The sequence below is a fragment of the Pelobates fuscus genome, chromosome 6, assembly GCF_036172605.1.
Source record: "Pelobates fuscus isolate aPelFus1 chromosome 6, aPelFus1.pri, whole genome shotgun sequence".
Taxonomy (NCBI): Eukaryota; Metazoa; Chordata; class Amphibia; order Anura; family Pelobatidae; genus Pelobates; species Pelobates fuscus.
The window spans coordinates 214,288,888-214,302,159 of record NC_086322.1 but is presented as its reverse complement, the minus strand read 5'-3'; positions in this window follow the sequence as shown (position 1 = coordinate 214,302,159).

Sequence of the window (13,272 nt, the reverse complement as noted above, 5' to 3'; positions counted from 1 at the left end):
CATTGTGATGTCACATGGGGGTGGGGCGGCAAATTTATATTTTGTCTAGGGCGGCAAAAATCCTTGCACCGGCTCTGATCCTGGGCAGGTGCACCAGTCTACTGGTGACCCACAGGAGGGGAGTGCACTGATTGCACTGCACTCTCCTCCTGCCCAGACCCGTCTTGACCGCAGTGCAAGTGCCCTCTGCCCCTAATTTACAGTGGCTCACACTCACAACAAGCAGTGCCTGGAGCCCTTTGCAGAGACGGAAACAAAGAGGTTCTGCGGCAGCTGGCCGTCCTGCAAGCATTACATTAAACAGCTGTTTCCCATGCAGCCACAGGTGGCGTTGTGCTGGGAGACTGTGATTACTCTTCACTTCCTCCCAGCCAACAGAGCAGCACATGGGGGAGAGAGGAAGAGGCATGATTTAATCTTGAATAAATCCTCTAAGCCAGCGGTTCCCAAAGTGTGGGTCGCGACCCACTGGTGGGTCGCAGGGCGATTCCCAGTGGGTCGCGCTGACCCACACATCCAGGGCCGCCGGGCAGTCAGGCAGACTGACACCAGGAGGGAGCCCGGCGGCCTGCCCTGTATGCCGCCGGGCTCCCTCCAATCAATCTGCCCAGCAGCTCCGGTCTGCAGCTCCGCCGGGTGCAGAGCTGCAGACTGTGTGATAGAAGTCTCGCGAGCTCCCAGAGCGTTACCATGGCAACACTCAGGGAGCTCGCGAGATTTTTATTACACTGTCTGCAGCTCTGCACCCGGCGGAGCTCAGACCGGAGAGTTACCCCACTGGACCACCAGGGAATTAAATTAAGGTAGGACACAGCCCCCAAATCCTGACCCCCTAATGTAAATAATTTTCTCCCTACCCCCCCCCCCTGTAACCCCTTCACTCCCTGCCCCTTCCCACCCTGTAACCCCTTCACTCCCTGCCCCCTCCCCACCCTGTAACCCCTTCACTCCCTGCCCCCTCCCCCTCCCCACCCTGTAACCCCTTCACTCCCTGCCCCCTCCCCACCCTGTAACCCCTTCACTCCCTGCCCCGCCCCCTCCCCACCCTGTAACCCCTTCACTCCCTGCCCCCATCCCCTCCCCACCCTGTAACCCCTTCACTCCCTGCCCCCTCCCCACCCTGTAACCCCTTCACTCCCTGCCCCTTCCCCTCCCCACCCTGTAACCCCTTCACTCCCTGCCCCTTCCCCACCCTGTAACCCCTTCACTCCCTGCCCCCCTCTCCCCACTGTAACCCCTGCCCCCCCACACTGTAACGCCTGCTCTCCCTGCTCCCCCACTGTAACCCATTTTCTTCCTGCCCCCCCCACTGTAGCCTTCTCTCCCCCTGCCCCCCCCACTGTAGCCCTCTCTCCCCCTGCCCCCCACTGTAGCCCTCTCTCCCCCTGCCCCCCACTGTAGCCCTCTCTCCCCCTGCCCCCCACTGTAGCCCTCTCTCCCCCTGCCCCCCCACTGTAGCCCCCTCTGCCCCCACTGTAGCCCTTTCTCCCCCTGCCCCCTACACTGTAGCCCTTTCTCCCCCTGCCCCCTACACTATAGCCCTTTCTCTCCCCTGCCCACCCACTGTAACACTTTCTCCCCCTGCCCGCCGCCCACTGTAACCCTTTTTCACCCTGCCCCCCCTACACTGTTACCTGCACACACACTCCCTACCACACGGTCACCCTCACCTGTCTCTGCGTGTATGTGTATGAGTCTCCTTTTGTGTCAGTGTGTATCTGTTTACATGAGTGTATGTGTATCTGTGTGTAGGAAATAAGTGTCATTGTGTGTGTATCGCTGTGTCAGTATGTGTATGTGTGTGTCTCTGTATGTGTGTATGTGTGTGTCTCTGTATGTGTATACACTGCACACATACTCTTTGCAAAAAACATGCTTACATCCAAACACACATTGTGTATATGTATATTTTATATACACAATATACACACACTGCATCCACTACACACGCACTGCAATCAAACGCAAACATTACATACAAACACACCCATGTATTAAAACACCAAAATGATATACGAACACCCCTTCATTCAAACACCGACACTACACACAAAAAGCACACCTACATTTAAAGTCCAGCACTACATTCAAACACCCCTGCGTTCAGACGCAAACATTACAAACAAGTACACCACTACATTCCAATGGCAACAGTACATACAAACACTCCCATACATGCACACACATACTTAAAGGACCACTTCAGCTTAATTAAGTGGTCTGGGTGCCAGGTCCATCTAGGATTAACCCTGCCTGCTGTAAACATAGCAGTTTCAGATAAATTGCTATGTTTACAAATGGGTTAATACAGCCTCTAGTGGCTGACTCATTGACAGCTGCTAGAGGCGCTTCAGCGCTTCTTACTGTGATTTTCACAGTGAGAAGACACCAGCGTCCATAGGAAAGCATTGAAAATGCTTTCCTATGGACTGGCTATATGCGCGCACGGCTCTTGCCCCGCATGCGCATTCAGCCGATGACGGCTAAAGGAGGAGAGTCCCCAGCGCCAAGGGAGCCCGGCGCTGGAGAAAGGTGAGTTTTTAACCCCCTTTCTCTCCCTTCAGCCTGGCGGGAATGGGACCCTGAGGGTGGGGGCACCCTCGGGGCACTTTAGTGCCAGGAAAACAAGTTTGTTTTCCTGGCACTATAGTGGTCCTTTAATACACAAACATGCTTACATTTAAACGCTCAAACACTGCTCACAAATATAACCCTGCAACGATGGACAAATGGTAGATTCCCAGCAGGCATAGCATTGTTGAAGTTCTCCGACAGGTGGAGATCTACCTTTTGGCCACAATTGCACTAGAGGGGGCCCCAGAAAGCATACTTGCACCAGGGCTCTCTCTACATTAGTTCCACCACTGGGATAATCAATGTGAGGGGCCTGGATGAGCAGGACACAACGTCTGATTCTGACTGAGTCTGTGAGTAAGCAGTTGTATGCCTCTAAAACTGATTGCCATGATATGCAAAGTTTCTGCCTCTAAAACTGCCATGATATATCAACATTATGCATCTAAAACTGCCATGATATGCCAAATTATGCCTCTAAAACTGCCACGATATGCCAATTTTATGCATCTAAAGCTGATTGCCATGGTGTGCCAATTGTATGCTTTTAAAGCTGATTGCCATGGAGTGCCAATTTAATGCATCTGACTGCCAATTGTATGCCTCTGAAGCTGATTGCCATGATGTGCCAAGTTTGTGCATCTAAAAGTGATTGCCATGATATGCCAAGTTTATGCATCTAAAGCTGATTGCCATGGTGTGCCAAGTTTATGTATTTAAAGCTGCCCTGATGTTCCAATTGTATGCCTCTAAACCTGGTTGCCATAGTGTTCCATTTCTAAGCCTCTAAAACTGATTGCACGGGTGTGCCAATTTTATGCACCTAAAGTTGCCATGATGTGCCAAGTTTATACATGTAAAACTGATTGCCATAATGTACCAATTTTATGCATCTAAAGCTGCCATAATGTTCCAATTGTATGCCTGTAAAACTGATTGCCATGGTGTGCCAACTGTATGCCTCTAAAGCGGATTGCTATAGTGTGCCAATTGTATGCCTCTTAAGCTGTTTGCCATGGTGTGCCAGATTTATGCCTCTAAAAGCAATTGCCATGGTGTACATCTAAAGCGGATTGCTATGGTGTGCCAATTGTATGCCCCTAAAGCGGATTGTCTTGGTGTTCACTTTTTAAAATATGCATTAAAAAAAGCAAGTGGGTCTCGAAAAATTACCATTTTGAAAAGTGGGTCTCGGGCCATAAAAGTTTGGGAAGCCCTGCTCTAAGCAAACCTTTATAAATTTGGGGGGATCAGCTCTGTTTCCACAGTTTATTGGTGTTTACTCTCATCTCTGTATTAATATTGAGGGATGTCTAAGTAGTAACATCAGTGTGTGTCAGCAGGGCCAGCCGTTGGGGTGGGCAAGCTGTGCGGTCACGCAGGGTGCCATGACAACAGAGGCGCCCGGCGGCCAACACAGCTCACAAGTTGGGTACACCAGCATATTTAATTTAAACGATTCGCTGGTGGTCCACTGGTGCGCACCAGCAGTAGGTGCAGTCAGATCATATCCTCTCCCTCGTGGTTCTGGCGCTCAGTTAGTGAGTCAGAGCACAGGCTCAGAGATTCTCAGCCTGTGCTCTGACAACATTGAAAGTCAGAGCCGTGAAGGAGTGGGTATGGCAAAGAGCTACTGATTAGCATAACATCAATATCCGTTATAAAACCAGGAAAAGGTGGGCATGGATGGTGAACTGATTTAGTGGCGCAATGGGCCACTTGACTGGTTTTGCCCCCCAGGCCTAAGGCTGCCAGCCCTCCCCTGTGTATAAATAAGTGGGAGTCACCCCTCGTTATACCCCTGTGGGAATATCCCTCCATTACAGGAGATAGACTAGAGGGATCCAGTCTAAGTATGGATATCTTGCATGACCAGGCAGTCCTCTATATCGAAATCAGTAGCACGGACGTCAGATGTACTTGAATGCAGGAGGGACGCCCCTCCATGTAGTCATCGATGTCTTGCACAGGTACAAGTCTGTGTGATGAACAAATGGATGGCACCGTAGAGCGTCGAGTGTACGAGAGAGCCGCGCTCTCTACTAATGAGATCAAATATCGTGCTAACGTCCGGCTGATAGCCTGAGCGGGCCGCACCCGCAAATAACCAAACAGTAGAGTCTGCATCCGTGACCGTTCCTCTCTAGGAGAATGCTTCCTCCAAACATGACCCCTGTATCCAGCTCAGTCTCTGGCTGAGGTTGAGGGAGGGCTGCGCCCTCTAATAACAAATCAGTGTCCGGTTCCGTATCCGAGAGGGGTACGCTCACTGTTCCAGAAGATAAAATATTCTCGGATCGAAGAGGTGGAGGGCCGCACCCTCCTGTGATCCAAGCTAGAGTCCCTAGAGACTCAGGGTGACCAACTATAGGGTACACCAAATACGAGTATCAGCCTAAGGCTGAGGGTAATCTACGGGAAAACGATGGAAAACTATCAACTGACCGTCCAGATCCCGTGCGCGCGCGCGGGGTCCAGGCGGATCGTTGGTAGTCTGAGGAAAGCTGGAGACGTTCTCCGCAATCCACGAGCACCCGGGAGGTCGGAGGAGGTCAAGTCAGGCCTCTCGACGACCCGAGCGAAAGGAAAAGGAAGAAACGAAAAAGACAACAATAACGTAGAACGAGTAAACACGCAAATCCTATCTCAGCTAGAAGGCAAAAGCCCAAGTAAGTAAGCCCCACCGAACAGGGCCAGGAGCTAACCTTACGCAGGAATAACTACCGATAGCTATATGGATACCGGGAGGCAGATACGGAGTTAGTTGTTAAAGACAAGGAAAACACTGCGTTCTCCTGTAGGTGTCTGAGTACCGGTCCTCACCAGTGCAAAGTTCTCCTTGGAGATGTGCCGTCGCCGGTCTGGCGCAAACCGCGGATGTGTGTCCGGGGTCTTCATAGGAAATACTTGCCCTTCAGGTCTGAGGTTTAGGGCCTTCACCCTACCTACCATATCCAGATGGCCGTATATTGGCGTCCTCTTGGATAGTATGGCAACGTGCTTGTCCGGACACCTGCCTATTTCCATGTCACTGGTGGGCACTGGCCTCTCCTCAGTGATATAGCCCCAGGCCTGCGGCCAAAGGGGGTTCGGCACCAATAGAGCAGGCCAAACTAACGGACACAGAATAGTTGGTCAAGCAAATAGGCACCGACATAGGAGGACCAATAAAAGGGCACCGACATAGCAGGCCGTTCTTATGGGCACAGACATAGCAGGCCGTTCTTACGGGCACAGACATAGCAGGCCGTTCTTATGGGCACAGACATAGCAGGCCGTTCTTATGGGCACAGACATAGCAGGCCGTTCTTATGGGCACAGACATAGCAGGCCGTTCTTATGGGCACAGACATAGCAGGCCATTCTTATGGGCACAGACATAGCAGGCCATTCTTATGGGCACAGACATAGCAGGCCATTCTTATGGGCACAGACATAGCAGGCCATTCTTATGGGCACAGACATAGCAGGCCATTCTTATGGGGCACAGACAGAGCAGGCCGTTCTTATGGGGCACAGACAGAGCAGGCCTATCAATGGGGCACAGACATAGCAGGCCAATCAATGGGGCACGGACATATCAGGCCAATCCTGGGTCGTGTATATAGTTATATCATTATAACACGTTATTTATATAGCGCCATCCAATTCCGTAGCGCCTACGAGGGGTACTGAGTGAAGGTGGGGACCTCTGAGTTTGGATAGAGGCCCCTAAAATTAGTGGATCCTCAAAGCATCCTGTGACGTAGGACCCCTAGACACCAACCCTTTTAGACAGCGTAATGCCGTTGTAATAACCTGAACCGGGACTGGCGGTCCCCCAAGTGCCCAGCAGGGAAAAGTGGTATTCCAGCTGTATTGGGTAAAACGGAGGTAGTCCAGCGACCATCATGCCCGTGAATGGAAGATACACTGAGTGAAACTGTCCTTGAACTGTGAATAGGTAAGCATATGCTCTCACAGATCTGTAGGAATTCTAGCGTATTATATATTACCATCATCATACCACCTGCAGGGGTTGTGAAATCACGGACACTGCGAGGAGAGGGGCTAAACCATAGCCGGATTAATTAATTCCCCCGAGAACCTGATAAAATTGTATCGCATCAGCGTAGACTGGCCTCCCATACCAGTTTGAGACAGAGCCAGGACTGATAGCCATACTATACATGCCACGGACAGATAATTCATACCCGAGCAGTCCCATCTGAGACCTCATAGCTGGACCAGAAAAAATATATACTGAGAAGCAAACGAATCCGAGAGCTAACTGGCACTGTCTACACATGTACAGAGCCTGTACAAGCTGAGTACATACACACCTGTAACTCGCAGAACTCCGTGATACGCGCAGAAATAGGCGACATGCACTGTCCAAAATTCTCAGTGATCTGAGAAATACACTGCCAGCAAACTCACAGCGATCTGTGATTCACACTGACAGCAAACACACAGCAACTGAGACATACGCTGTCAGAAACGAAATCTAGAAATACACTGTCAGTCAAACGCGCAGCAACGGCGACATACACAGTCAGAAAAAAACAAATCCTGAAATACACTGTCAGTAAACACAGCGGACTGAGAAATGCACTGTCAGCAAAAACTCAAAGCATCTGTCATATACACTGTCAGTAAAACGAAGTCTGAGATATACAGCGTCAGTCAGACACACAGCAAGCTGCATACACACGGTAGAAAAACTAAATCTAGAAATACACTGTCAGTAAAACATACAGTGATCTGTGAATTACACTGTCAGGAAAAAAAACCACAGTAATCTGTGCCATACACCTGGCAGCAAAAATCACAGCATCTGAGTATATGTGCCAAACAAACACACATCACTCTCAGATAGAAAATGCCACTAAGGCCCATGTAACATAAACACAGTAATTTGTGAGATATACATAGAAAGGAGAGCTAACAATCAGGTTAGACGAGAAACCGGTATGACCGTGAGGAGAGGGGTCGGGGGGGGCGAGCGGGATGTAATTGCTCTCTCCTCCCCCGGCGGACACATGCGGCCGCGTATAGAGCCGGCCAGGGAAGGCAACCACATGCCGAGACTCCGGTCGGCGGCATCATAACACCGCAACCGGACCTGCAAACCGGCGGCCACGTGTAAAGCCTCCGGTCGGCGGTACCCTAACACCGCGACCGGAGGAGGAGAAAAACCGCAGGTGGGGCAGCGAATGCCCCCTCTTCCCCTTGCGGACCTGCAAGCAGGCGGCCATGTGCAAAGCCTCCGGTCGGCGGTACCACAACACCGCGACCGGAGAAGAAGAAAACTACAGGTGGGGTAGGACAAAGTCCCCTCTTCCCCCTGCGGCCATGCGGTCCGCAGACAAGGCAGGCAGCAGGCGGCCACGTGAAAGCCTCCGGCCGGCGGGTGTGAGCAATAACACAGAACCCCGCCGACCGGAGGAAAGAGGTCCAGGGGAACAGAGAAGGGAAAATTAAAGGGGACAGAGAGGGAAAGAATCCCCAGGGAGATGAAAATGAAGCCAAAATAAACAAACTCCCCACAAGCCCCAGAGCAATATGCAGAGGAGAATAAAGTGAAAACACATAAACAAGTGAAACACTGAAAATATAATAAAAACCATACAGCCACCCACTAATATTAGCAGGAGGCAGAGGTACTCTGACCTGTACTGGTGCGGAGCAGCAAAGAAAGAGGAAATGATGCATGGGGAGGGGAGTTTTATAGTACCTAACTTTTTTCTGATTGGTTGTTTTCTGTGCTGCTGTGGAGTTCTAGTAAAGAGAGACTTAAGCAAATACGAAGCCTCCTGTCATGTTATAAAATTGTGTCTAAACATTTTTAAGAAACATAGGACAATATTTATCAAAGTGTTCTGGAACGTGACATTTATATTCCGTCATTATTTTGATCACATTTACTAAAGTTTTTAAAAAAAAGTGATCTAAAAACTGATATCGTCATAGTAAATTCTGACAATTTTTGCAGAAATTTCCATTTCAGAAATCCACCAAATTTAAAACTAATCAGAACACATTTCTTTCTGAAAAAGTGACAACGCGCTTACTAAATCTGTTGAATCACTGAAAAACACCGTATATTTGAAAATGGAAGTTAGGGAGCAAACAAATGTAAAAATATATACCAAATAAACCTGACTGATTTAATAACAAACATATGTAAAAAAATTGCATGTATTTTTTGTAAAATCTTGCCCATATTATTTTGCACCTTGTGTTTCCTCATTTCCACTGCTAGAGTTTATAGAGCCAATCACATTGAACCACAGGAAAGGACAGGAAAGAACAACTATCCAAACTCTACAACAATGTTAAATAGGCTGATCTCTAAAGAACCCAGAGAGCCAGAGTTATCATAAGATCTACTACGTTTTATCCTTGCAAAATCCTAAAAGGTAGCAATTTTTCCTTCCTTGTAAATGAGGATACATTGTTTTTTGTAGTTGTAGATACATTAACTGCAAAATGCAGATGCAAATATCAACTTTAAAATATAACTGTGCTTATAAAGTTTCATGGGGTCTCTAAGCACCATATCCACTCCAGTTCATTATAGCACGATAGGTCTGTAGGCATTCCCAACCCCATGACTCCAGTGATCTCAACCTCATTGCTGTAGAGTGCTGAGTGGATTCGTACTTAATAATTCAGAAGGGAAATTTGCAAATTATCAACTACCGATGGAGGGGATGGTAACCACAAATTAATATCACGATAACCACTGCAATAAGCTACAGCAGCTATGATGCTTCGATTATAACAAATGTGCAGTTTGGTTTTCATAATGACCTGTTTCTTCATTAAACCTATTTGTCTATTTTTTTTTTCACAGAAATATCACCAGTCTCTGTTTAGTAAAATAGAAAGGAGCTTCTTGTTTGCTTATACAAATAAAGACATAGTGTACGAAAACAGAAAATACATACGGTAAGTAGAAGTTTAGAACGAACCATGCAATCTGTTCTGCTTTATGAGTCAGACTAGCTGATACATGTTAAAATATTACTTTCCCACGGTGATCACAACACTGTCTCAGCGGAATCCCTGCTTGGCTGCAGAGTGAGGATATATTTATCTTTATTATATCTGGTAGGGGATAGATTGCTGCTAATTAATTTAATCACTGAACTTTAACATAGCTTTAAATTCACTCAATTACATGCAAATAAATCATTAGCATTACATCCCAGGGAGCTCACATGACCCATGGTCTTCAGATAAACGAACAGCATATCAGACGGATTCATTTTATTAATAATGGATGATGGTAATTATAACACATTTCTAGGATTATTCCCTAAATTGAGAATTCACTAAGGGTAGCGGATTTCACATTTTAGAATATATTAGCCCAACTGGATACTTCTCCAAGGCAGTTACGTGTTCAGTTCTGCTGATTTGGTGATCAAAATCTTGAAATTAACTTTGAATTCCCAACAATCCACACACTTCGCAATACCCTTGTTGTGTCTATGGCTGAGTAAGAGAATTTATCTAAATCAATTTATCTAATGTAATCTATATATTATTTTGTTGGTGTCTTTTTAAATTGTTTTCATACCTTTCAGACCTTCAGATTTCTGCAGGGTGTAAACATTTTAGGACAGCAACATTTTGTTTATACCACTATTTGCGTTAGCTGAGTTTGGGAAGGCAATTTGAGTGGTCAAAAAATTAAGGGAAATATGGTGACTATGACTGCACAGACATGTAAAATCAATTACAATATTGCCTGGCCTGATGGCTTAGCAATATCAAGCATTTTTGCCATGTCAATTCTGATTTGTAAAAATGTAATGATTTAACTGATTGAAAAGAAAAAGAGAAAATGAGAAAACTTTGTTGAATTTTCTAATTCTTTCATTTTAAGTTTGCAGTTTTAAACATAGCAAAATTTATTTTAAGAACCATAAGGGAATAAGAGTAAAAGGGGGAAAACTTGGAAAAACAGGCGCATATAAAATATTATTCATACTTGACTTTAAAAAACTTTGTTTTCAAATGATTAATTGCTATCAGCAGGAATCATTTCTTGTTCAAAATAGGGAAAGGAAAACATCAGTGGACTATTGACCACCCACTCACTCCTTCCACCCTGACAAAAACAAAGCTTTCCCACACATCCAATCTGTAGCATCAGTGACCATCCTTCCGTGTAGAAAATAAAAGTGCCTTATCAGCTTCTCCCAACTATATCTGCGGAGGTAGCAGGCAAAGCAAGACTCCCTCAGCCAGGGCAAAACCATTACAATGAAAGGTATTTGAAAAAAGGGAGCAACAGGAGTAATTTTTTTTTCATGACATGTTTAAACAAGGGAATAATCTGGTAGTAATGTGTCTCAAAGTTTCTGTTATGTCCCTAAATAGAATAAGAACTAACACTAGCTGCCCTGTTATTGTCCAGTCCTCAGGTTTCAGTAGGGAGTTAATGCCATTGGAGTGGTGGGAAGTTAGACTGGATTGCCCTCTGCTGATCCAAAATTCTTTCCACCATGTCTAAATTGGAGTTCCCCCACGGGCTGAAATCCAGTCATAGATGTTGAGTGGGAAGCCCTGCTTTCTCTAGCTCCTGCCTCAAGACTTGGTTATCCCTCACATTGAAGTGGAAATGCCATGCAATCCTCTGCAATGCTCAAATATGGTTTGCAAGTAAGGTTGGACCTCCATCACTCCCACCAGTTTAACCAGGCAATGCAGAGCACCCAGTGTGCCATCAAGGAAATAAATTAATGCTGGTCTATAGGAGCACTCCATATATCTGGAGAATCAGGTGGATGTTTCTGTTGGGCTGCTATTTTAACATAGCCCTGCAATGAAATCCAACAAAATGTTCAATCGTGGGCTGGTGGACACTTACTTAGGAAGATTAGTAGTCCAACCAGCCTTTGTCAATGACTGACACTATCCTCAATCTCAACATGGAGGAGGTACTACTGCTGTTGTTGCTCCCCTTTTTTAAAATGCCTGTCACTTTTCATCCTGTCTTTTGTTTATGTTCTTTGGAACTATTCTGGGAAGGAGCCTCGTGTGCAGAAAAAACACCTCTATACGAATCCCAAACCCCTGAACCGATCTGGGTGATTTTTTAGAATATGTTGCTCACCCAGATCGGGGCTATCAGGGGATATGCTTTTTATGGGGATATTATGTGTTTTGGGGGTACTTTCAGATTGTCTATAAATTATGTTCCTTTTTCGCCTGGAGATAATTGAGTTGAGACGGTAATTTACTCAATTATCTCCCAGGCAGAGGGGAGGGATTGTATGTCCTGTATGGGAGTGTCACACTGTATAACCCTGTTATTATTGGTTGATAATTCTGTATCCTAGTCCCCCACAAGGTCCATATGGGAGTACCCCTTGCATGGGGACTTGCATAAAATGCCAGTGTGGTCACCATTAAACCAGTCTTACTTTTACCCTCAATACTGAGTCTTGTCTCTTGTTGTAGGGAACTGCTATACAAGCTATCACTACTAGCTCTTATAAGAGCTTCACCACTATGCCTGCTTCTCGACTTGGATGACTACTTGGAATGCAGTAACACACCTTACACTTGGGAGAAGGGCATCTCTGGTGGTGGAAATCCCTCTACTCTTCGGGGTGACCACTACATTTGGTGGCAGCAGTGGGATGGCTTCCTAGTGTGAGGAGAAGCATCCTGGAGACACCGCCAACATATTGCGCCAGTGGTAGCAGGTGCAACCAGTATGTCACAATTGTCTCCATGGGGTGTTTCTAATAGGGTTATTCACTAAACACTGGATCTTGTCAGAATTTCATCTGCATTGACAATTCCCAGATTAACTAAAGCCAGTAGCTGTCAGGATTCAGTCGGGCTTACCAAAAAGTAACATTCATTCTTAAGCATTGGGAAAATCGAATATCTGCGTCCTAACCAATTTACAGCATAGGAATAAGATTTATCAACATCTGCACAGAGGCCAAAGAGAAACAGGATGCATCCAGCTGGATGCTGGTTCACAAATTACCATTCATTTGCAATTTGCTAGTGGATGATAATTTAAAGAACTAGCAGCCAGTGGGTAAATCGTTGAATGCATTCTACAAATCTGTATTCCTAACACTATAGTGCCCACTGTGTAAGCACCGTGAGCAGAGCATGCAGAGAGTGAGGATGTCCAGGATCGTTTAATGGAGTCAAACACCATTAGAATCCAGAAAGCGCCTTTAGTGGCTGTCTGATAGACAGTCACTAGAGACAATCTTAGTCCTGCAAAGTAATCATTGCATTTTCTCAAAAACTATAACATATACTATACTATACTATATAGTTTCTCAAAAATGATATAACTATAACAAAAAATGTTGTTACATTGCAGGACTAAGTGGGACAGGGACACTGCAGCCAGACCACATCAATGGGAAAGAGCAATGGTTAATCATGTGGCAGCTGGAAAGCGCTTGCTAGCCAGCAGCCACATTATTTTTTTTTTTTTAAAATAGGGTAAATAAACAAATAAAATGCCTGTTGGCATCAATAAGATCCTAATACTGCTATAATGGAGGTTATAAACTTCCAGATTCCCCCCACCTGTTGGCATGTCTGCTGAACATTAAGCATTATTATTAGCTGCTAGTGCTGCCAGTGGACAAATATTTTAGAGATTTATTTTTAAATTCAGACCAGAGTCTAAGCCATCTGGTGTTGTTTGGTCCGGCCAGAATCCAG